The sequence below is a fragment of the Schistocerca americana genome, chromosome X, assembly GCF_021461395.2.
Source record: "Schistocerca americana isolate TAMUIC-IGC-003095 chromosome X, iqSchAmer2.1, whole genome shotgun sequence".
Lineage (NCBI taxonomy): Eukaryota > Metazoa > Arthropoda > Insecta > Orthoptera > Acrididae > Schistocerca > Schistocerca americana.
The window spans coordinates 77259150-77285524 of record NC_060130.1 but is presented as its reverse complement, the minus strand read 5'-3'; positions in this window follow the sequence as shown (position 1 = coordinate 77285524).

Here is a 26375-nt window from a genome sequence, read left to right as displayed (position 1 = left end):
TTTAAACCTCTCCAGTAAGTCCAGTTTTAGATTCCGATGATTCACTTCAGGTCTACTGTATCCCTTGGACCTTCTTTTTGACGATGTAGCACAGAAATTGCATCGGAATTAAATTCAAAAGTCACAATGCCGACTTAAGTACAAGAAGAGTGACACTCTAACCTTCTATAATTGAACCTTTCCTGTGAGTCCAGTTTTAGATTCCGATGCTTCACTTCAGGTTTACTGTATCCCTTGGACCTTCTTATTGACGATGAAACACAGAATCTGCATCGGAATTAAATTCAAAAGGCATAATGCTGACTTAAGTACAAGAGGACTGACACTCTAACTTTCTATGATTTGAACCTCTCCTGTGAGTCCAGTTTTAGATTCCGATGCTTCACTTCAGGTTTGCTGTATCCCTTGGACCTTCTTATTGACGAAGAAACACTGAAATTGCATCCGAATTTAATACAAAAGGCACAATGCCGGCTTAAGTACAAGAGGACTGACACTCTAACTTTTTATGATTTCAACCTCTCCCGTGAGTCCAGTTTTAGATTCCGATGCTTCACCTAAGGTTTACTGTATCCCTCGGACCTTCGTATTGACGATGAAACACATGAACTGCATCGGAATTAAATTCAAAAGGCACAATGCCGACTTACGTACAAGAGGACTGACACTCTAACTTTCTATGTTTTGAACCTCTCCTGAGAGTCCTGTTTTTGATTCCGATGGTTCATTTCAGGTTTGCTGTATCCCTTGGACCTTCGTATTGATAATGAAGCACAGAAATTGCATCGGAATTAAATTTAAAAGGCACAAAGCCGACTTAAGTACAAGAGGACTGACACTCTAACTTTCTTTGATTTGAACCTCTCCTGTGAGTCCACTTTCAGATTCCGTTGCTTCACTTCAGGTTTACTGTATCCCTTGGACCATCTTATTGACGATGAAACACAGAAATTGCATCCGAATTTAATACAAAAGGCACAATGCCGAATTAAGTACAAGAGGACTGACACTCTAACTTTCCTTGATTTGATCCTCTGATATGGGTCCAGTTTTAGATTCCGATGCTTCACTTCAGGTTTACTGTATCCCTTGGACCTTCTTATTGACGATGGAACACAGAAATTGCATCCGAATTTAATACAAAAGGCACAATGCCGACTTAAGTACAAGAGGACTGACACTCTAAATTTCTATGATTTGAACCTCTCCTGTGAGTCCAGTTTTAGATTCCGATGCTTCACTTCAGGTTTACTGTATACCTTGGACCTTCTTATTGGCGATGAAGCAGAGAAATTGCATCCGAATTTAATACAAAAGGCATAATGCCGACTTAAGTACAAGTGGACTGACACGCTAAATTTCTATGATTTGAACCTCTCCTGTGAGTCCAGATTTAGATTCCGATGCTTCACTTCAGGTTTACTGTATACCTTGGACCTTCTTATTGGCGATGAAGCATAGAAATTGCAATCGAATTTAATATAAAAGGCACAATGCCGACTTAAGTACAAGTGGATTGACACTCTAACTTTCTATGATTTGAACCGCTCCTGTGAGTCAAGTTTTAGATTCCGATGCTTTACTCCAGGTTTACTGTATCCCTTCGACCATCTTATTGACGATGAAACACAAAAATTGCATTGGAATTAAATTCAAAAGGCACAATGCCGACATAAGTACAAGGGGACCGACACTCTAACTCTCTATGATTTGAACCTCTCCTGTGAGTCCAGTTTTAGATTCCGACGCTTCACTTCAGGTTTACTGTATCCCTTGGACCTTCTTATTGACGAAGAAACACTGAAATTGCATCCGAATTATTTACAAAAGGCACAATGCCGGCTTAAGTACAAGAGGACTGACACTCTAACTTTCTATGATTAGAACCTGTCCTGTGAGTCCAGTCTTAGATTCCGATGCTTCACTTCAGGTTTACTGTATCCCTTGGACCTTCGTATTGACGATGAAACACAGAAACTGCATCGCAATTAAATTCAAAAGGCACAATGCCGACTTACGTACAAGAGGACTGACACACTAACTTTCTATGATTAGAACCGCTCCTGTGAGTCAAGTTTTAGATTCCGATGCTTTACTTCAGGTTTACTGTATCCCTTGGACCTTCTTATTGGCGATGAAACACAGAAATTGCATTGGAATTAAATTCAAAAAGCACAATGCCGGCATAAGTAAAAGAGGACCGACACTCTAACTCTCTACGTTTTGAACCACTCCTGTGAGTCCAGTTTTAGATTCCGACGCTTCACTTCAGGTTTACTGTATCCCTTGGACCTTCTTGTTGACGATGAAACACAGAAATTGCATCGGAATTAAATTCAAAAGGCACAATGCCGACCTAAGTACAAAACGGAGTGACACTCTAACTTTCTATGATTTGTCCCTTTCCTGTGATTCCAGTATTAGATTCCGATGCTTTACTTCAGGTTTACTGTATCCCTTGGACCTTCTTATTGACGATGAAACACAGAAATTGCATTGGAATTAAATTCAAAAGGCACAATGCCGACTTAAGTACAAGAGGACTGACACTCTAACAGTCCATGATTTAAACCTCTCCAGTGAGTCCAGTTTTAGATTCCGATGATTCACTTCAGGTCTACTGTATCCCTTGGACCTTCTTTTTGACGATGAAGCACAGAAATTGCATCGGAATTAAATTCAAAAGTCACAATGCCGACTTAAGTACAAGAAGAGTGACACTCTAACCTTCTATAATTGAACCTTTCCTGTGAGTCCAGTTTTAGATTCCGATGCTTCACTTCAGGTTTACTGTATCCCTTGGACCTTCTTATTGACGATGAAACACAGAATCTGCATCGGAATTAAATTCAAAAGGCATAATGCTGACTTAAGTACAAGAGGACTGACACTCTAACTTTCTATGATTTGAACCTCTCCTGTGAGTCCAGTTTTAGATTCCGATGCTTCACTTCAGGTTTGCTGTATCCCTTGGACCTTCTTATTGACGAAGAAACACTGAAATTGCATCCGAATTTAATACAAAAGGCACAATGCCGGCTTAAGTACAAGAGGACTGACACTCTAACTTTTTATGATTTCAACCTCTCCCGTGAGTCCAGTTTTAGATTCCGATGCTTCACCTAAGGTTTACTGTATCCCTCGGACCTTCGTATTGACGATGAAACACATGAACTGCATCGGAATTAAATTCAAAAGGCACAATGCCGACTTACGTACAAGAGGGCTGACACTCTAACTTTCTATGTTTTGAACCTCTCCTGAGAGTCCTGTTTTTGATTCCGATGGTTCATTTCAGGTTTGCTGTATCCCTTGGACCTTCGTATTGATAATGAAGCACAGAAATTGCATCGGAATTAAATTTAAAAGGCACAAAGCCGACTTAAGTACAAGAGGACTGACACTCTAACTTTCTTTGATTTGAACCTCTCCTGTGAGTCCACTTTCAGATTCCGTTGCTTCACTTCAGGTTTACTGTATCCCTTGGACCATCTTATTGACGATGAAACACAGAAATTGCATCCGAATTTAATACAAAAGGCACAATGCCGAATTAAGTACAAGAGGACTGACACTCTAACTTTCCTTGATTTGATCCTCTGATATGGGTCCAGTTTTAGATTCCGATGCTTCACTTCAGGTTTACTGTATCCCTTGGACCTTCTTATTGACGATGGAACACAGAAATTGCATCCGAATTTAATACAAAAGGCACAATGCCGACTTAAGTACAAGAGGACTGACACTCTAATTTTCTATGATTTGAACCTCTCCTGTGAGTCCAGTTTTAGATTCCGATGCTTCACTTCAGGTTTACTGTAAACCTTGGACCTTCTTATTGGCGATGAAGCACAGAAATTGCATCCGAATTTAATACAAAAGGCATAATGCCGACTTAAGTACAAGTGGACTGACACGCTAAATTTCTATGATTTGAACCTCTCCTGTGAGTCCAGATTTAGATTCCGATGCTTCACTTCAGGTTTACTGTATACCTTGGACCTTCTTATTGGCGATGAAGCATAGAAATTGCAATCGAATTTAATATAAAAGGCACAATGCCGACTTAAGTACAAGTGGAATGACACTCTAACTTTCTATGATTTGAACCGCTCCTGTGAGTCAAGTTTTAGATTCCGATGCTTTACTTCAGGTTTACTGTATCCCTTCGACCATCTTATTGACGATGAAACACAGAAATTGCATTGGAATTAAATTCAAAAGGCACAATGCCGACATAAGTACGAGGGGACCGACACTCTAACTCTCTATGATTTGAACCTCTCCTGTGAGTCCAGTTTTAGATTCCGACGCTTCACTTCAGGTTTACTGTATCCCTTGGACCTTCTTATTGACGAAGAAACACTGAAATTGCATCCGAATTATTTACAAAAGGCACAATGCCGGCTTAAGTACAAGAGGACTGACACTCTAACTTTCTATGATTAGAACCTGTCCTGTGAGTCCAGTCTTAGATTCCGATGCTTCACTTCAGGTTTACTGTATCCCTTGGACCTTCGTATTGACGATGAAACGCAGAAACTGCATCGCAATTAAATTCAAAAGGCACAATGCCGGTTTACGTACAAGAGGACTGACACACTAACTTTCTATGATTTGAGCCTCTCCTGTGAGTCCAGTTTCTGATTCCGATGCTTCACTTCAGGTTTGCTGTATCCCTTGGACCTTCTTATTGACAATGATGCACAGAAATTGCATCGGAATTAAATTTAAAAGGCACAAAGCCGACTTAAGTACAAGAGGACTGACACTCTAACTTCTTTGAGTTGAACCTCTCCTGTGAGTCCACTTTCAGATTCCGTTGCTTCACTTCAGGTTTCCTGTATCCCTTGGACCTTCTTATTGACGATGAAACACAGAATCTGCATCGGAATTAAATTCCAAATGCACAATGCCGACTTAAGTACAAGAGAACTGACACTCTAACTTTCTATGATTTGAACCTCTCCTGTGAGTCCAGTTTTCGATTCCGATGCTTCACTTCAGGTTTACTGTATCCCTTGGACCTTCTTAATTTTGATGAAACACAGAAATAGCATCCGAATATAATACAAAAGGCACAATACCGGCTTATGTACAAGAGGAGTGAGACTCTAACCTTCTATGATTTGAACCTCTCCTTTGACTCCAGTTTTAGATTCCGATGCTTCACTTCAGGTTTACTGTATCCCTTGGACCTTCTTATTGACGAAGAAACGCTGAAATTGCATCCGAATTTAATACAAAGGGCACAATGCCGACTTAAGTACAAGAGGACTGACACTCTAACTTTCCTTGATTTAAACCTCTGCTGTGGGTCCTGTTTTAGATTCTGATGCTTCACTTCAGGTTTACTGTATCCGTTGGACCTTCTTATTGACGATGGAACACAGAAATTGCATCAGAATTTAATACAGAAGGCACAATGCTGACTTAAGTACAAGAGGACTGACACTCTAAATTTCTATGTTTTGAAAATCTCCTGTGAGTCCAGTTTTAGATTCCGATGCTTCACTTCAGGTTTACTGTATACCTTGGACCTTCTTATTGGCGATGAAGCACAGAAATTGCATCCGAATTTAATACAAAAGGCACAATGCCGACATAAGTACAAGAGGATTGACACTCTAACTATCTATGATTTAAACCGCTCGTGTAAGTCCAGTTTTAGATTCCGATGCTTCACTTCAGGTTAACTGTATCCCTTTGACCTTCTTATTCACGATTAAACACAGATATTGAATCGGAACTAAATTCAAAAGGCACAATGCCGACTTAAGTACAAGAGGCCTGACACTCTAACTTTCTGTGATTTGAACCTCTCCTGTGAGTCCAGTTTTAGATTCCGACGCTTCACTTCAGGTTTACTGTATCCGTTGGACCTTCTTATTGGCGATGAAGCACAAAAATTGCATCCGAATTTAATACGAAAGGCACAATGCCGACTTAAGTACAAGAGGACTGACACTCCAACTTTCTATGATTAGGACCTCTCCTGTGAGTCCAGTTTTAGATTCCGATGCTTCACTTCAGGTTTACTTTATCCGTTGGACCTTCTTATTGACGATGAAACACAGAAATTGCATCCGAATATAATACAAAAGGCATAATGCCGACTTAAGTACAAGAGGACTGACACTCTAACTTTCTACGATTTGATCCTCTCCTGTGAGTCCACTTTTAAATTCCGATGCTTTACTTCAAGTTTACTCTATCCCTTGGACCTTCTTATTGACGATGAAACACAGAAATTGCATCGGAATTAAATTCAAAAGGGCACAATGCCGACTTAAGTACAAAACGGACTGACACTCTAACTTTCTATGATTTGAACCTCTCCTGTGAGTCCAGTTTTAGATTCCGATGTTTCACTTCAGGTTTACTGTATCCCTAGGACCTTCTTATTGTCGATGAAGCACAGAAATTGCACTGGAATTAAATTCAAAAACCACAATACCGACTTAAGTACAAGAGGACTGACACTCTAACTTTCAATGATTTGAACCTCTCCTGTGAGTCCAGTTTTAGATTCCGACGCTTCACGTCAGGTTTACTGAATCCCTTGGACCTTCTTATTGACGATGAAACACAGAAATTGCATCCGAATTTAATACTAAAAGCACAATGTCGATCTAACTACAAGAGGACTGACACTCTATTCTCATGATTTGAAACTCTCCTGTGAGTCCAGTTTTACATTCCGATGCTTCACTTCAGGTTTACTGTATCCCTTGGACCTTGTTATTGGTGATGAGGCACAGATATTGCATCCGAATTTAATACAAAAGGCTCAATGCCGTCTTAAGTACAAGAGGACTGACACTCTAACTTTCTATGATTTGAACCTCTCCTGTGAGTCCAGTTTTAGATTCCGATGCTTCACTTCAGGTTTACTGTATACCTTGGACCTTGTTATTGGTGATGAGGCACAGAAATTGCATCCGAATTTAATACAAAAGGCACAATGCCGACTTAAGTACAAGAGGATTGACTCTCTAACTTTCTATGATTTAAACCGCTCCTGTGAGTCCAGTTTTAGATTCCGATGCTTCACCTCAGGTTTACTGTATCCCTTGGACCTTCGTATTGACAATGAAACACAGAAACTGCATCGGAATTAAATTCAAAAGGCACAATGCCGACTTACGTACAAGAGGACTGACACTCTAACTTTCTATGATTTGAACCTCTCCTGTGGGTCCAGTTTTGGATTCCGATGCTTCACTTCAGGTTTACTTTATCCCTTGGACCTTCTTATTGACAATGATGCACAGAAATTGCATCGGAATTAAATTTTAAAGGCACAATGCCGACTTAAGTACAAGAGGACTGACACTCTACCTTTCTATGATTTGAACCTCTCCTGTGAGTCCACTTTTAGATTCCGTTGCTTCACTTCAGGTTTACTGTATCCCTTGGACCTTCTTATTGACGATGAAACACAGAATCTGCATCGGAATTAAATTCAAAAAGCACAATGCCGACTTAAGTACAAGAGGACTGACACTCTAACTTTCTATGATTTAAACTTCTCCTGTGAGTCCAGTTTTCGATTCCGATGCTTCACTTCAGGTTTACTGTATCCCTTGGACCTTCTTGCTGATGATGAAACACAGAATTTGCATCCGAATTTAATACAAAATGCACAATACCGGCTTATGTACAGGAGCACTGACACTCTAACTTTCTATGATTTGAACCTCTCCTTTGAGTCCAGTTTTAGATTCCGATGGTTTACTTCAAGATTACTGTATCCCTTGGACCTTCGTATTGACGATGAAACACAGAAATTGCATCGGAATTAAATTCAAAAGGCACAATGCCGACTTAAGTACAAAACGGACTGACACTCTAACTTTCTATGATTTGAACCGCTCCTGTGAGTCCAGTTTTAAATTCCGATGCTTCACTTCAGGTTTACTGTATCCCTAGGACCTTCTTATTGTCGATGAAGCACAGAAATTGCATTGGAATTGAATTCAAAAACCACAATGCCGACTTAAGTACTAGAGGACTGACACTCTAACTTTCTATTATTTGAACCTCTCCTGTGAGTCCAGTTTTAGAATCCGATGCTTCACGTCAGGTTTACTGAATCCCTTAGACATTCTTATTGACGATGAAACACAGAAATTGCATCCGAATTTAATACTAAAGGCACAATGTCGACCTAAGTACAAGAGGACTGACACTCTATTCTCAATGATTTGAACCTCTCCTGTGAGTCCAGTTTTAGATTCCGATGCTTCACTTCAGGTTTACTGTATCGCTTGGACCTTCTTATAGATGATGATACATAGAAATTGCTTCCGAATATAATACAAAAGGCTCAATACCGGCTTATGTACAATAGGACTGACACTCTAACTTTCTATGATTTGAACCTCTCCTTTGAGTCCAGTTTTAGATTCCGATGCCTCACTTCAGGTTTACTGTATCCCTTGGACCTTCTTATTGACGTTGAAACACAGAAATTGCATCCAAATTTAATACAAAAGGCACAATGCCGACTTAAGTACAAGAGGACTGACACTCTAAATTTCTATGATTTGAACCTCTCCTGTGAGTAAAGTTTTAGATTCCGATGCTTCACTTCAGGTTTACTGTATACCTTGGACCTTCTTATTGGCGATGAAGCACAGAAATTGCATCCGAATTTAATACAAAAGGCATAATGCCGACTTAAGTACAAGTGGACTGACACCCTAAATTTCAATGATTTGAACCTCCCCTGTGAGTCCAGATTTAGATTCCGATGCTTCACTTCAGGTTTACTGTATACCTTGGACCTTCTTATTGGCGATGAAGCACAGAAATTGCAATCGAATTTAATATAAAAGGCACAATGCCGACTTAAGTACAAGTGGATTGACACTCTAACTTTCTATGATTTGAACCGCTCCTGTGAGTCAAGTTTTAGATTCCGTTGCTTTACTTCAGGTTTACTGTATCCCTTCGACCATCTTATTGACGATGAAACACAGAAATTGCATTCGAATTAAATTCAAAAGGCACAATGCCGACATAAGTACAAGGGGACCGACACTCTAACTCTCTATGATTTGAACCTCTCCTGTGAGTCCAGTTTTAGATTCCGACGCTTCACTTCAGGTTTACTGTATCCCTTGGACCTTCTTATTGACGAAGAAACACTGAATTTGCATCCGAATTATTTACAAAAGGCACAATGCCGGCTTAAGTACAAGAGGACTGACACTCTAACTTTCTATGATTAGAACCTGTCCTGTGAGTCCAGTTTTAGATTCCGATGCTTCACTTCAGGTTTACTGTATCCCTTGGACCTTCGTATTGACGATGAAACACAGAAACTGCATCGCAATTAAATTCAAAAGGCACAATGCCGACTTACGTACAAGAGGACTGACACACTAACTTTCTATGATTTGAACCTCTCCTGTGAGTCCAGTTTCTGATTCCGATGCTTCACTTCAGGTTTGCTGTATCCCTTGGACCTTCTTATTGACAATGATGCACAGAAATTGCATCGGAATTAAATTTAAAAGGCACAAAGCCGACTTAAGTACAAGAGGACTGACACTCTAACTTTCTATGATTTGAACTTCTCCTGTGAGTCCAGTTCTCGATTCCGATGCTTCACTTCAGGTTTACTGTATCCCTTGGACCTTCTTGTTGACGATGAAACACAGAATTTGCATCCGAATTTAATACAAAACGCACAATACCGGCTTATGTACAGGAGGACTGACACTCTAACTTTCTATGATTTGAACCTCTCCTTTGAGTCCAGTTTTAGATTCCGATGCTTCACTTCAGGTTTACTGTATCCCTTGGACCTTCTTATTGGCGATAAAACACAGAAATTGCATCCGAATTTAATACAAAGGGCACAATGCCGACTTAAGTACAAGAGGACTGACACTCTAACTTTCCTTGATTTAAACCTCTGCTGTGGGTCCTGTTTTAGATTCCGATGCTTCACTTCGGGTTTACTGTATCCGTTGGACCTTCTTATTGACGATGGAACACAGAAATTGCATCCGAATTTAATACAGAAGGCACAATGCTGACTTAAGTACAAGAGGACTGACACTCTAAATTTCTATGTTTTGAAACTCTCCTGTGAGTCCAGTTTTAGATTCCGATGCTTCACTTCAGGTTTGCTGTATACCTTGGACCTTCTTATTGGCGATGAAGCACAGAAATTGCATCCGAATTTAATACAAAAGGCACAATGCCGACGTAAGTACAAGAGGATTGACTCTCTAACTATCTATGATTTAAACCGCTCCTGTGAGTCCAGTTTTAGATTCCGATGCTTCATTTCAGGTTAACTGTATCCCTTTGACCTTCTTATTTACGATGAAACACAGATATTGCATCGGAACTAAATTCAAAGGCACAATGCCGACTTAAGTACAAGGGGCCTGACACTCTAACTTTCTCTGATTTGAACCTCTCCTGTGAGTCCAGTTTTAGATTCCGACGCTTCACTTCAGGTTTACTGTATCCGTTGGACCTTCTTATTGGCGATGAAGCACAAAAATTGCATCCGAATTTAATACGAAAGGCACAATGCCGACTTAAGTACAAGAGGACTGACACTCTAACTTTCTATGATTAGAACCTCTCCTGTGAGTCCAGTTTTAGATTCCGATGTTTCACTTCAGGTTTACTTTATCCGTTGGACCTTCTTATTGACGATGAAACACAGAAATTGCATCCGAATATAATACAAAAGGCATAATGCCGACTTAAGTACAAGAGGACTGACACTCTAACTTTCTACGATTTGAACCTCTCCTGTGAGTCCAGTTTTAAATTCCGATGCTTTACTTCAAGTTTACTGTATCCCTTGGACCTTCTTATTGACGATGAAACACAGAAATTGCATCGGAATTAAATTCAAAAGGGCACAATGCCGACTTAAGTACAAAACGGACTGACACTCTAACTTTCTATGATTTGAACCTCTCCTGTGAGTCCAGATTTAGATTCCGATGCTTCACTTCAGGTTTACTGTATCCCTAGGACCTTCTTATTGTCGATGAAGCACAGAAATTGCATTGGAATTAAATTCAAAAACCACAATGCCGACTTAAGTACAAGAGGACTGACACTCTAACTTTCTATGATTTGAACCTCTCCTGTGAGTCCAGTTTTAGATTCCGATGCTTCACGTCAGGTTTACTGAATCCCTTGGACCTTCTTATAGACGATGAAACACAGAAATTACATCCGAATTTAATACTAAAGGCACAATGTCGATCTAAGTACAAGAGGACTGACACTCTATTCTCAATGATTTGAAACTCTCCTGTGAGTCCAGTTTTACATTCCGATGCTTCACTTCAGGTTTACTGTATCCCTTGGACCTTCTTATTGACGATGAAACACAGAAATTGCATCCGAATTTAATACAAAAGGCTCAATGCCGACTTAAGTACAAGAGGACTGACACTCTAACTATCTATGATTTGAACCTCTCCTGTGAGTCCAGTTTTAGATTCCGATGCTTCACTTCAGGTTTACTGTATACCTTGGACCTTGTTATTGGTGATGAAGCACAGAAATTGCATCCGAATTTAATACAAAAGGCACAATGCCGACTTAAGTACAAGAGGATTGACTCTCTAACTTTCTATGATTTAAACCGCTCCTGTGAGTCCAGTTTTAGATTCCGATGCTTCACCTCAGGTTTACTGTATCCCTTGGACCTTCGTATTGACAATGAAACACAGAAACTGCATCGGAATTAAATTCAAAAGGCACAATGCCGACTTACGTACAAGAGGACTGACACTCTAACTTTCTATGATTTGAACCTCTCCTGTGGGTCCAGATTTGGATTCCGATGCTTCACTTCAGGTTTACTTTATCCCTTGGACCTTCTTATTGACAATGATGCACAGAAATTGCATCGGAATTAAATTTTAAAGGCACAATGCCGACTTAAGTACAAGAGGACTGACACTCTACCTTTCTATGATTTGAACCTCTCCTGTGCGTCCACTTTTAGATTCCGTTGCTTCACTTCAGGTTTACTGTATCCCTTGGACCTACTTATTGACGATGAAGCACAGAAATTGCATCGGAATTAAATTCAAAAGTCACAATGCCGACTTAAGTGCAAAACGGACTGACACTCTAACTTTCTATGATTTGTACCTCTCCTGTGAGTCCAGTTTTAAATTCCAATGCTTCACTTCAGGTTTACTGTATCCCTAAGACCTTCTCATTGTCGATGAAGCACAGAAATTGCATTGGAATTAAATTCAAAAACCACAATGCCGACTTAAGTACAAGAGGACTGACACTCTAACTTTCTATTATTTGAACCTCTCCTGTGAGTCCAGTTTTAGAATCCGATGCTTCACGTCAGGTTTACTGAATCCCTTGGACATTCTTATTGACGATGAAACACAGAAATTGCATCCGAATTTAATACTAAAGGCACAATGTCGATCTAAGTACAAGAGGACTGACACTCTATTCTCAATGATTTGAACCTCTCCTGTGAGTCCAGTTTTAGATTCCGATGCTTCTATTCGGGTTTACTGTATCCCTCGGACCTTCTCATTGACGATGAAACATAGAAATTGCATCCGAAATTAATACAAAAGGCACAATGCCGACTTAAGTACAAGAGGACTGACACTCTAAATTTCTACGATTTTAACCTTTCCTGTGAGTGTAGTTTTAGATTCCGATGCTTCACTTCAGGTTTACTGTATAGCTTGGACGTTCTTATTGGCGATGAAGCACAGAAATTGCATCCGAATTTAATACAAAAGGCACAATGCCGACTTAAGTACAAGAGGACTGACACTCTAACTTTCCATGATTTGAACCTCTCCTGTGAGTCCAGTTTTAGATTCCGATGCTTCACTTCAATTTTTACTGTATCCCTTGAACCTTGTTATTGATGATGAAGCACAGAAATTGCATCCGAATTTAATACAAAAGGCACAATACCGACTTAAGTACAAGAGGACTGACACTCTAACTTTCTGTGATTTGAACCCCTCCTGTGAGTCGAGTTTTTGATTACGATTCTTCACTTCAGGTTTACTGTATCCCTGGGAACTTCTTATTGACGATGAAGCTCAGAAATTGCATCGGAATTAAATTCAAAAGGCACAATGCCGACTTAAGTACCAGAGAACTGACACTCTAACTTTCTACGATTTGAACCTCTCCTGTGAGTCCAGTTTTAGATTCCGATGCTTCACTTCAGATTTACTGTATCCCTCGGACCTTCTTATTGACGATGAAACACAGAAATTGCATCGGAATTAAATTCAAAAGGCACAATGCCGACTTAAGTACAAAGCGGACTGACACTCTAACTTTCTATGAATTGAACCCCTCCTGTGAGCCCAGTTTTAGATTCCGAGTCTTCACTTCAGGTTTGCTGTATCCCTTGGACCTTCTTCTTGACGATGAAGCTCAGAAATTACATTGGAATTAAATTCAAAAGGCACAATGCTGACTTAAGTACAAGAGGACTGACACTCTAACTTTCTATGATTTGAACCTCTCCTGTTAGTCCAGATTTAGATTCCGATGCTTCTCTTTAGGATTACTGTATCCCTTGGACCTTCTTATTGACGATGAATCACAGAAACTGCATCGGAAGTAGATTCAAAAGACATAATGCCGACTTAAGTACAAGAGGACTGACACTGTAACTTTCTATGATTTAAACCTCTCCTGTGAGTCCAGTTTTAGATTCCGAGTCTTCACTTCAGGTTTCCTGTTTCCCTTGGACCTTGTTATTGACGATAAAACACAGAAATTGCCTCGGAATTAAAGTCTAAAAGCACAATGCCGACATAAGTACAAGAGGACTGACATTCTAACTTTCTATGATTTGAACCTCTCCTGTGAGTCCAGCTTTAGATTCCGATGCTTAACTTCAGGTTTACTGTATACATTGGACCTTCTTATTGGCGATGAAACATAGAGATTGCATCCGAAATTAATACAAAAGGCACAATGCCATCTTAAGTACAAGAGGACTGACACTAAATTTCTGTGATTTGAACCTTTCCTGTGAGTCTAGATTTAGATTCCGATGCTTCACTTCAGGTTTACTGTATAGCTTGGACGTTCTTATTGGCGATGAAGCACAGAAATTGCATCCGAATTTAATACAAAAGGCACAATGCCGACTTAAGTACAAGAGGACTGACACTCTAACTTTCCATGATTTGAACCTCTCCTGTGTTTCCAGTTTTGGATTACGATTCTTCACTTCAGGTTTACTGTTTCCCTTCGAACTTCTTATTGACGGTGAAACACAGATATTGCATCGGAATTAAATTCAAAAGGCACAATGCCGACTTAAGTACAAGAGGACTGACACTCTAACTTTCTATGATTTGAACCTCTCCTGTGAGTCCAGTTTTAGATGCTGATGCTTCACTTCAGGTTTACTGTATCCCTGGGAACTTCTTATTGACGATGAAACACAGAAATTGCATCGGATTTAAATTCAAAAGGCACAATGTCGACTTAAGTACAAAACGGACTGGCACTCTAACTTTCTGTGAATTGAACCCCTCCTGTGAGCCCAGTTTTAGATTCCGATGCTTCACTTCAGGTTTACTGTATCCCTTGGACCTTCTTATTGGCGATGAAGCCCAGATATTGCATCCGAATTTAACACAAAAGGCACAATTCCGACTTAAGTACAAGAGGACTGACACTCTAACTTTCTATGATTTGAACATCTCCTGTGTGTCCAGCTTTAGATTCCGATGCTTCACTTCAGGTTTACTGTATCCCTGGGACCTTCTTATTGACGATGAAGCACAGAAATTGCATCGGAATTAAATTCAAAAGGCACAATGCCGACTTAAGTACAAGAGGACTGACACTCTAACTTTCTATGATTTCAACCTCTCCTGTGAGTCCAGTTTTAGATTCCGAGTCTTCACTTCAGGTTTACTGTTTCCCTTGGAGCTTCTTATTGACGATGAGACACAGAAATTGCCTCGGAATTAAATTCTAAAGGCACAATGCCGACTTAAGTACAAGAGGACTGACATTCTAACTTTCTATGAATTGAACCCCTCCTGTGAGTCCAGCTCTAGATTCCGATGCTTCACTTCAGGTTTACTGTATACATTGGACCTTCTTATTGGCGATGAAGCCCAGAAATTGCATCCGAATTTAACACAAAAGGCACAATGCCGACTTAAGTACAACAGGTCTGACACTCTAACTTTCTATGATTTGAACCTCTCCTGTGTTTCGTGCTTTAGATTCCGATGCTTCACTTCAGGTTTACTGTATCCCTGGGACCTTCTTATTGACGATGAAGCTCAGAAATTGCATCGGAATTAAATTCAAAAGGCACAATGTCGACTTAAGTACAAGAGGACAGACATTCTAGGTACAAGAGGACAGACATTCTAACTTTCTACGATTTGAACCTCTCCTGTGAGTCCAGTTTTAGATTTCGATGCTTCACTTCTGGTTTACTGTATCCCTTGGACCTTCTTATTGACGATGAAACACAGGAATTGCATCGGAATTAAATTCAAAAGGCACAATGCCGACTTAAGTTCAAAACGGGCTGACACTCTACCTTTCTATGATTTGAACCTCTCCTGTGAGTCCAGTTTTAGATTCCGATGCTTCGCCTAAGTTTTACTGTATCCCTTGGACTTTCTTATTGACGATGAGGCACAGATATTGCATTGGAATTAAATTCAAAAGGCACAATGCCGACATAAGTACAAGAGGACTGTTACTCTAACTTTCTATGATTTGAACCTCTCCTGTGAGTCCAGTTTTAGATTCCGATGCTTCACTTCGGGTTTACTGTATCCCTTGGACCTTCTTATTGACGATGAAACATAGAGATTGCATCCGAAATTAATACAAAAGGCACAATGCCGTCTTAAGTACAAGAGGACTGACACTAAATTTCTGTGATTTGAACCTTTCTTGTGAGTCTAGATTTAGATTCCGATGCTTCACTTCAGGTTTACTGTATAGCTTGGACGTTCTTATTGGCGATGAAGCACAGAAATTGCATCCGAATTTAATACAAAAGGCACAATGCCGACTTAAGTACAAGAGGACTGACACTCTAACTGTCCATGATTTGAACCTCTCCTGTGTTTCCAGTTTTGGATTACGATTCTTCACTTCAGGTTTACTGTTTCCCTTCGACCTTCTTATTGACGGTAAAACACAGAAATTGCATCGAAATTAAATTCAAAAGGCACAATGCCGACTTAAGTACATGAGGACTGACACTCTAACTTTCTATGATTTGAACCTCTCCTGTGAGTCCAGTTTTAGATTCTGATGCTTCACTTCAGGTTTACTGTATCCCTGGGAACTTCTTATTGACGATGAAACACAGAAATTGCATCGGATTTAAATTCAAAAGGCACATTGTCGACTTAAGTACAAAACGGACTGACACTCTAACTTTCTATGAATTGAACCCCTCCTGTGAGCCCAGTTTTAGATTCCGATGCTTCACTTCAGGTTTACTGTATCCCTTGGACCTTCTTATTGGCGATGAAGCCCAGAAATTGCATCCGAATTTAACACAAAAGGCACAATTCCGACTTAAGCACAAGAGGACTTACACTCTAACTTTCTATGATTTGAACATCTCCTGTGTGTCCAGCTTTAGATTCCGATGCTTCACTTCAGGTTTACTGTATCCCTGGGACCTTCTTATTGACGATGAAGCACAGAAATTGCATCGGAATTAAATTCAAAAGGCACAATGCCGACTTAAGTTCAAAACGGGCTGACACTCTAACCTTCAATGATTTGAACCTCTCCTGTGAGTCCGGTTTTAAATTCCGATGCTTCACCTAAGGTTTACTGTATCCCTTGGACTTTCTTATTGACGATGAGGCACAGAAATTGCATTGGAATTACTTTCAAAAGGCACAATGCCGACATAAGTACAAGAGGACTGTTACTCTAACTTTCTATTATTTCAACCTCTCCTGTGAGTCCAGTTTTAGATTCCGAATCTTCACTTCAGGTTTACTGTTTCCCTTGGACCTTCTTATTGACGATGAAACACAAATTGCCTCGGAAATAAATTCTAAAGGCACAATGCCGACTTAAGTACAAGAGGACTGACATTCTAACTTTCTATGATTTGAACCTCTCCTGTGAGTCCAGATTTAGATTCCGATACTTCTCTTCAGGTATACTGTATCCCTTGGACCTTCTTATTGATGATGAAACACAGAAATTGTATCCGAATTTAATACAAAAGGCACAATACCGACTTAGGTACAAGAGGACTGATACTCTAACTTTCTATGATTTGAACCTCTCCTATGAGTGCAGTTTTAGATTCCGTTGCTTCACTTCAGGTTTACTGTATCCCTTGGACCTTCTTATTGACGATGAAACACAGGAATTGCATCCGAATTTAATACAAAAGGCACAATGCCGACTTAAGTACAAGAGGACTGACACTCTAACTTTCTATGATTTGAACCTCTCCTGTGAGTCCAGTTTTAGATTCCGATGCTTCACGTCAGGTTTACTGAATCCCTTGGACCTTCTTATTGACGATGAAACACAGAAATTGCATCCAAATTTAATACAAAAGGCACAATGCCGACTTAAGTACAAGAGGCCTGACACTCTAACCCTCAATGATTTGAACCTCTCCTGTGAGTCCAGTTTTAGATTCCGATGCTTCACTTCGGGTTTACTGTATCCCTTGGACCTTCTTATTGACGATGAAACATAGAAATTGCATCCGAAATTAATACAAAAGGCACAATGCCGACTTAAGTACAAGAGGACTGACACTCTAAATTTCTATGATTTGAACCTTTCCTGTGAGTCTAGTTTTAGATTCCGATGCTTCACTTCAGGTTTACTGTATAGCTTGGACGTTCTCATTGGCGATGAAGCACAGAAATTGCATCCGAATTTAATACAAAAGGCACAATGCCGACATAAGTACAGGAGGACTGTCACTCTAACTTTCCATGATTTGAACCTCTCTTGTGAGTCCATTTTTGGATTACGAATCTTCACTTCAGGTTTACTGTTTCCCTTGGACCTTCTTATTGACGGTGAAACACAGAAATTGCATCGGAATTAAATTCAAAAGACACAATGCCGACTTAAGTGCAAGAGGTCTGACACTCTAACTTTCTATGATTTGAACCTTTCCTGTGAGTCCAGTTTTAGATTCTGATGCTTCACTTCAGGTTTACTGTATCCCTGGGAACTTCTTATTGACGATGAAGCACAGAAATTGCATCGGAATTAAATTCAAAAGGCACAATGCCGACTTAAGTACCAGAGGACTGACACTCTAACTTTCTACGATTTGAACCTCTCCTGTGAGTCCAGTTTTAGATTCCGATGCTTCACTTCAAGTTTACTGTATCCCTTGGGCCTTCTTATTGACGATGAAACACAGAAATTGCATCGGAATTAAATTCAAAAGGCACAATGCCGACTTAAGTACAAAACGGATTGACACTCTAACTTTCTATGAATTGAACCCCTCCTGTGAGCCCAGTTTTAGATTCCGATGCTTCACTTCAGGTTTACTGTATCCCTTGGACCTTCTTCTTGACGATGAAGCTCAGAAATTGCATTGGAATTAAATTCAAAAGGCACAATGCCGACTTAAGTACAAGAGGACTGACACTCTAACTTTCTATGATTTGAACCTCTCCTGTGAGGCCAGTGTTAGATTCCGATGCTTCTCTTTAGGTTTACTGTATCCCTTGGACCTTCCTATTGACGATGAAACACAGAAACTGCATCGGAATTAAATTCAAAAGGCTTAATGCCGACTAAAGTACAAGAGGACTGACACTCTAACTTTCTATGATTTCAACCTCTCCTGTGAATCCAGTTTTAGATTCCGAGTCTTCACTTCAGGTTTACTGTTTCCCTTGGACCTTCTTATTGACGATGAAACACAGAAATTGCCTCGGAATTAAATTCTAAAGGCACAATGCCGACTTAAGTACAAGAGGACTGACATTCTAACTTTCTATGATTTGAACCTCTCCTGTGAGTCCGGCTTTAGATTCCGATGCTTCACTTCAGGTTTACTGTATACATTGGACCTTCTCATTGGCGATGAAGCCCAGAAATTGCATCCGAATTTAACACAAAAGGCACAATGCCGACTTAAGTACAAGAGGACTGACACTCTAACTTTCTATGATTTGAACCTCTCCTGTGTGTCCAGCTTTAGATTCCGATGCTTCACTTCAGGTTTACTGTATCCCTGGGACCTTCTTATTGACGATGAAGCACAGAAATTGCATCGGAATGAAATTCAAAAGGCACAATGCTGACTTAAGTACAAGAGGACTGACATTCTAACTTCCTACGATTTGAACCTCTGTTGTGAGTCCAGTTTTAGATTTCGATGCTTCACTTCTGGTTTACTGTATCCCTTGGACCTTCTTATTGACGATGAAACACAGGAATTGCATCGGAATTAAATTCAAAAGGCACAATGCCGACTTAAGTTCAAAACGGGCTGACACTCTAGCTTTCTATGATTTGAACCTCTCCTGTGAGTCCAGTGTTAGATTCCGATGCTTCACCAAAGGTTTACTGTATCCCTTGGACTTTCTTATTGACGATGAGGCACAGAAATTGCATTGGAATGAAATTCAAAAGGCACAATGCCGACATAAGTACAAGGGGTCTGTTACTCTAACTTTCTATGATTTGAACCTCTCCTGTGAGTCCAGTTTTAGATTCCGATGCTTCACTTCAGGTTTACTGTATCCCTTGGACCTTCTTATTGACGATGAAACACAGAAATTTGCATCGGAATTAAATTCAAAAGGCACAATGCCGACTTAAGTACAAAACGGAATGACACTCTAACTTTCTATGAATTGAACCCCTCCTGTGAGCCCAGTTTTAGATTCCGATGATTCACTTCAGGTTTACTGTATCCCTTGGACCTTCTTCTTGACGATGAAGCTCAGAAATTGCATTGGAATTAAATTGAAAAGGCACAATGCCGACTTAAGTACAAGAGGACTGACACTCTAACTTTCTATGATTTGAACCTCTCCTGTGAGTCCAGTTTTAGATTCCGATGCTTCCCTTTAGGTTTACTGTGTCCCTTGGACCTTCTTATTGACGATGAAACACAGAAACTGCATCGGAATTAAATTCAAAAGACATAATGCCGACTTAAGTACAAGAGGACTGACACTCTAACTTTCTATGATTTCAATCTCTCTTGTGAGTCCAGTTTTAGATTCCGAGTCTTCTCTTCAGGTTTTCTGTTTCCCTAGGACCGTCTTATTGACGATGAAACACAGAAATTGCATCGGAATTAAATTCTAAAGGCACAAGGCCGACTTAAGTACAAGAGGACTGACATTCTAACTTTCTATGATTTGAACGTCTCCTGTGAGTCCAGCTTTAGATTCCGATGCTCCGCTTCAGGTTTACTGTATACATTGGACCTTTCTATGAATTGAACCTCTCCTGTGAGTCCAGTTTTAGATTCCGATGCTACACCTAAGGTTTACTGTATCCCTTGGGTTTCTTATTGACGATGAGGCACAGAAACTGCATTGGAATTAAATTCAAAAGGCACAATGCCGACTTAAGTACAAGAGGACTGTTACTCTAACTTTCTATGATTTGAACCTCTCCTGTGAGTCCAGTTTTAGATTCTGATGCTTCACTTCAGTTTTACTGTATTTTTGGGACCTTCTTATTGACGATGAAGCACAGAAATTGCATCGGAATTAAATTCAAAAGGCACAACGCCGACTTAAGTACCAGAGGACTGACACTCTAACTTTCTACTATTTGAACGTCTCCTGTGAGTCCAGTTTTAGATTCTGATGCTTCACTTCAGTTTTACTGTATTTTTGGGACCTTCTTATTGACGATGGAACACAGAAATTGCATCCGAATTTAATACAGAAGGCACAATGCTGACTTAAGTACAAGAGGACTGACACTCTAAATTTCTATGTTTTGAAACTCTCCTGTGAGTCCAGTTTTAGATTCCGATGCTTCACTTCAGGTTTGCTGTATACCTTGGACCTTCTTATTGGCGATGAAGCACAGAAATTGTATCCGAATTTAATACAAAAGGCACAATGCCGACGTAAGTACAAGAGGATTGACTCTCTAACTATCTATGATTTAAACCGCTCCTGTGAGTCCAGTTTTAGATTCCGATGCTTCATTTCAGGTTAACTGTATCCCTTTGACCTTCTTATTTACGATGAAACACAGATATTGCATCGGAACTAAATTCAAAGGCACAATGCCGACTTAAGTACAAGAGGCCTGACACTCTAACTTTCTGTGATTTGAACCTCTCCTGTGAGTCCAGTTTTAGATTCCGACGCTTCACTTCAGGTTTACTGTATCCGTTGGACCTTCTTATTGGCGATGAAGCACAAAAATTGCATCCGAATTTAATACGAAAGGCACAATGCCGACTTAAGTACAAGAGGACTGACACTCTAACTTTCTATGATTAGAACCTCTCCTGTGAGTCCAGTTTTAGATTCCGATGTTTCACTTCAGGTTTACTTTATCCGTTGGACCTTCTTATTGACGATGAAACACAGAAATTGCATCCGAATATAATACAAAAGGCATAATGCCGACTTAAGTACAAGAGGACTGACACTCTAACTATCTATGATTTGAACCTCTCCTGTGAGTCCAGTTTTAGATTCCGATGCTTCACTTCAGGTTTACTGTATACCTTGGACCTTGTTATTGGTGATGAAGCACAGAAATTGCATCCGAATTTAATACAAAAGGCACAATGCCGACTTAAGTACAAGAGGATTGACTCTCTAACTTTCTATGATTTAAACCGCTCCTGTGAGTCCAGTTTTAGATTCCGATGCTTCACCTCAGGTTTACTGTATCCCTTGGACCTTCGTATTGACAATGAAACACAGAAACTGCATCGGAATTAAATTCAAAAGGCACAATGCCGACTTACGTACAAGAGGACTGACACTCTAACTTTCTATGATTTGAACCTCTCCTGTGGGTCCAGATTTGGATTCCGATGCTTCACTTCAGGTTTACTTTATCCCTTGGACCTTCTTATTGACAATGATGCACAGAAATTGCATCGGAATTAAATTTTAAAGGCACAATGCCGACTTAAGTACAAGAGGACTGACACTCTACCTTTCTATGATTTGAACCTCTCCTGTGCGTCCACTTTTAGATTCCGTTGCTTCACTTCAGGTTTACTGTATCCCTTGGACCTTCTAATTGACGATGAAGCACAGAAATTGCATCGGAATTAAATTCAAAAGGCACAATGCCGACTTAAGTACAAAACGGACTGACACTCTAACTTTCTATGATTTGTACCTCTCCTGTGAGTCCAGTTTTAAATTCCAATGCTTCACTTCAGGTTTACTGTATCCCTAAGACCTTCTTATTGTCGATGAAGCACAGAAATTGCATTGGAATTAAATTCAAAAACCACAATGCCGACTTAAGTACAAGAGGACTGACACTCTAACTTTCTATTATTTGAACCTCTCCTGTGAGTCCAGTTTTAGAATCCGATGCTTCACGTCAGGTTTACTGAATCCCTTGGACATTCTTATTGACGATGAAACACAGAAATTGCGTCCGAATTTAATACTAAAGGCACAATGTCGATCTAAGTACAAGAGGACTGACACTCTATTCTCATTGATTTGAACCTCTCCTGTGAGTCCAGTTTTAGATTCCGATGCTTCTATTCGGGTTTACTGTATCCCTCGGACCTTCTCATTGACGATGAAACATAGAAATTGCATCCGAAATTAATACAAAAGGCACAATGCCGACTTAAGTACAAGAGGACTGACACTCTAAATTTCTATGATTTTAACCTTTCCTGTGAGTGTAGTTTTAGATTCCGATGCTTCACTTCAGGTTTACTGTATAGCTTGGACGTTCTTATTGGCGATGAAGCACAGAAATTGCATCCGAATTTAATACAAAAGGCACAATACCGACTTAAGTACAAGAGGACTGACACTCTAACTTTCTGTGATTTGAACCTCTCCTGTGAGTCGAGTTTTTGATTACGATTCTTCACTTCAGGTTTACTGTATCCCTGGGAACTTCTTATTGACGATGAAGCACAGAAATTGCATCGGAATTAAATTCAAAAGGCACAATGCCGACTTAAGTACCAGAGAACTGACACTCTAACTTTCTACGATTTGAACCTCTCCTGTGAGTCCAGTTTTAGATTCCGATGCTTCACTTCAGGTTTACTGTATCCCTTGGACCTTCTTATTGACGATGAAACACAGAAATTGCATCGGAATTAAATTCAAAAGGCACAATGCCGACTTAAGTACAAAGCGGACTGACACTCTAACTTTCTATGAATTGAACCCCTCCTGTGAGCCCAGTTTTAGATACCGAGTCTTCACTTCAGGTTTGCTGTATCCCTTGGACCTTCTTCTTGACGATGAAGCTCAGAAATTACATTGGAATTAAATTCAAAAGGCACAATGCTGACTTAAGTACAAGAGGACTGACACTCTAACTTTCTATGATTTGAACCTCTCCTGTTAGTCCAGATTTAGATTCCGATGCTTCTCTTTAGGATTACTGTATCCCTTGGACCTTCTTATTGACGATGAATCACAGAAACTGCATCGGAATTAGATTCAAAAGACATAATGCCGACTTAAGTACAAGAGGACTGACACTCTAACTTTCTATGATTTCAACCTCTCCTGTGAGTCCAGTTTTAGATTCCGAGTCTTCACTTCAGGTTTCCTGTTTCCCTTGGACCTTGTTATTGACGATAAAACACAGAAATTGCCTCGGAATTAAAGTCTAAAAGCACAATGCCGACATAAGTACAAGAGGACTGACATTCTAACTTTCTATGATTTGAACCACTCCTGCGAGTCCAGCTTTAGATTCCGATGCTTAACTTCAGGTTTACTGTATACATTGGACCTTCTTATTGGCGATGAAACATAGAGATTGCATCCGAAATTAATACAAAAGGCACAATGCCATCTTAAGTACAAGAGGACTGACACTAAATTTCTGTGATTTGAACCTTTCCTGTGAGTCTAGATTTAGATTCCGATGCTTCACTTCAGGTTTACTGTATAGCTTGGACGTTCTTATTGGCGATGAAGCACAGAAATTGCATCCGAATTTAATACAAAAGGCACAATGCCGACTTAAGTACAAGAGGACTGACACTCTAACTTTCCATGATTTGAACCTCTCCTGTGTTTCCAGTTTTGGATTACGATTCTTCACTTCAGGTTTACTGTTTCCCTTCGAACTTCTTATTGACGGTGAAACACAGAAATTGCATCGGAATTAAATTCAAAAGGCACAATGCCGACTTAAGTACAAGAGGACTGACACTCTAACTTTCTATGATTTGAACCTCTCCTGTGAGTCCAGTTTTAGATTCTGATGCTTCACTTCAGGTTTACTGTATCCCTGGGAACTTCTTATTGACGATGAAACACAGAAATTGCATCGGATTTAAATTCAAAAGGCACAATGTCGACTTAAGTACAAAACGGACTAGCACTCTAACTTTCTGTGAATTGAACCCCTCCTGTGAGCCCAGTTTTAGATTCCGATGCTTCACTTCAGGTTTACTGTATCCCTTGGACCTTCTTATTGGCGATGAAGCCCAGAAATTGCATCCGAATTTAACACAAAAGGCACAATTCCGACTTAAGTACAAGAGGACTGACACTCTAACTTTCTATGATTTGAACATCTCCTGTGTGTCCAGCTTTAGATTCCGATGCTTCACTTCAGGTTTACTGTATCCCTGGGACCTTCTTATTGACGATGAAGCACAGAAATTGCATCGGAATTAAATTCAAAAGGCACAATGCCGACTTAAGTACAAGAGGACTGACACTCTAACTTTCTATGATTTCAACCTCTCCTGTGAGTCCAGTTTTAGATTCCGAGTCTTCACTTCAGGTTTACTGTTTCCCTTGGAGCTTCTTATTGACGATGAGACACAGAAATTGCCTCGGAATTAAATTCTAAAGGCACAATGCCGACTTAAGTACAAGAGGACTGACATTCTAACTTTCTATGAATTGAACCTCTCCTGTGAGTCCAGCTCTAGATTCCGATGCTTCACTTCAGGTTTACTGTATACATTGGACCTTCTTATTGGCGATGAAGCCCAGAAATTGCATCCGAATTTAACACAAAAGGCACAATGCCGACTTAAGTACAAGAGGACTGACACTCTAACTTTCTATGATTTGAACCTCTCCTGTGTTTCCAGCTTTAGATTCCGATGCTTCACTTCAGGTTTACTGTATCCCTGGGACCTTCTTATTGACGATGAAGCTCAGAAATTGCATCGGAATTAAATTCAAAAGGCACAATGTCGACTTAAGTACAAGAGGACAGACATTCTAGGTACAAGAGGACAGACATTCTAACTTTCTACGATTTGAACCTCTCCTGTGAGTCCAGTTTTACATTTCGATGCTTCACTTCTGGTTTACTGTATCCCTTGGACCTTCTTATTGACGATGAAACACAGGAATTGCATCGGAATTAAATTCAAAAGGCACAATGCCGACTTAAGTTCAAAACGGGCTGACACTCTACCTTTCTATGATTTGAACCTCTCCTGTGAGTCCAGTTTTAGATTCCGATGCTTCACCTAAGGTTTACTGTATCCCTTGGACTTTCTTATTGACGATGAGGCACAGATATTGCATTGGAATTAAATTCAAAAGGCACAATGCCGACATAAGTACAAGAGGACTGTTACTCTAACTTTCTATGATTTGAACCTCTCCTGTGAGTCCAGTTTTAGATTCCGATGCTTCACTTCGGGTTTACTGTATCCCTTGGACCTTCTTATTGACGATGAAACATAGAGATTGCATCCGAAATTAATACAAAAGGCACAATGCCGTCTTAAGTACAAGAGGACTGACACTAAATTTCTGTGATTTGAACCTTTCTTGTGAGTCTAGATTTAGATTCCGATGCTTCACTTCAGGTTTACTGTATAGCTTGGACGTTCTTATTGGCGATGAAGCACAGAAATTGCATCCGAATTTAATATAAAAGGCACAATGCCGACTTAAGTACAAGAGGACTGACACTCTAACTGTCCATGATTTGAACCTCTCCTGTGTTTCCAGTTTTGGATTACGATTCTTCACTTCAGGTTTACTGTTTCCCTTCGACCTTCTTATTGACGGTAAAACACAGAAATTGCATCGAAATTAAATTCAAAAGGCACAATGCCGACTTAAGTACATGAGGACTGACACTCTAACTTTCTATGATTTGAACCTCTCCTGTGAGTCCAGTATTAGATTCTGATGCTTCACTTCAGGTTTACTGTATCCCTGGGAACTTCTTATTGACGATGA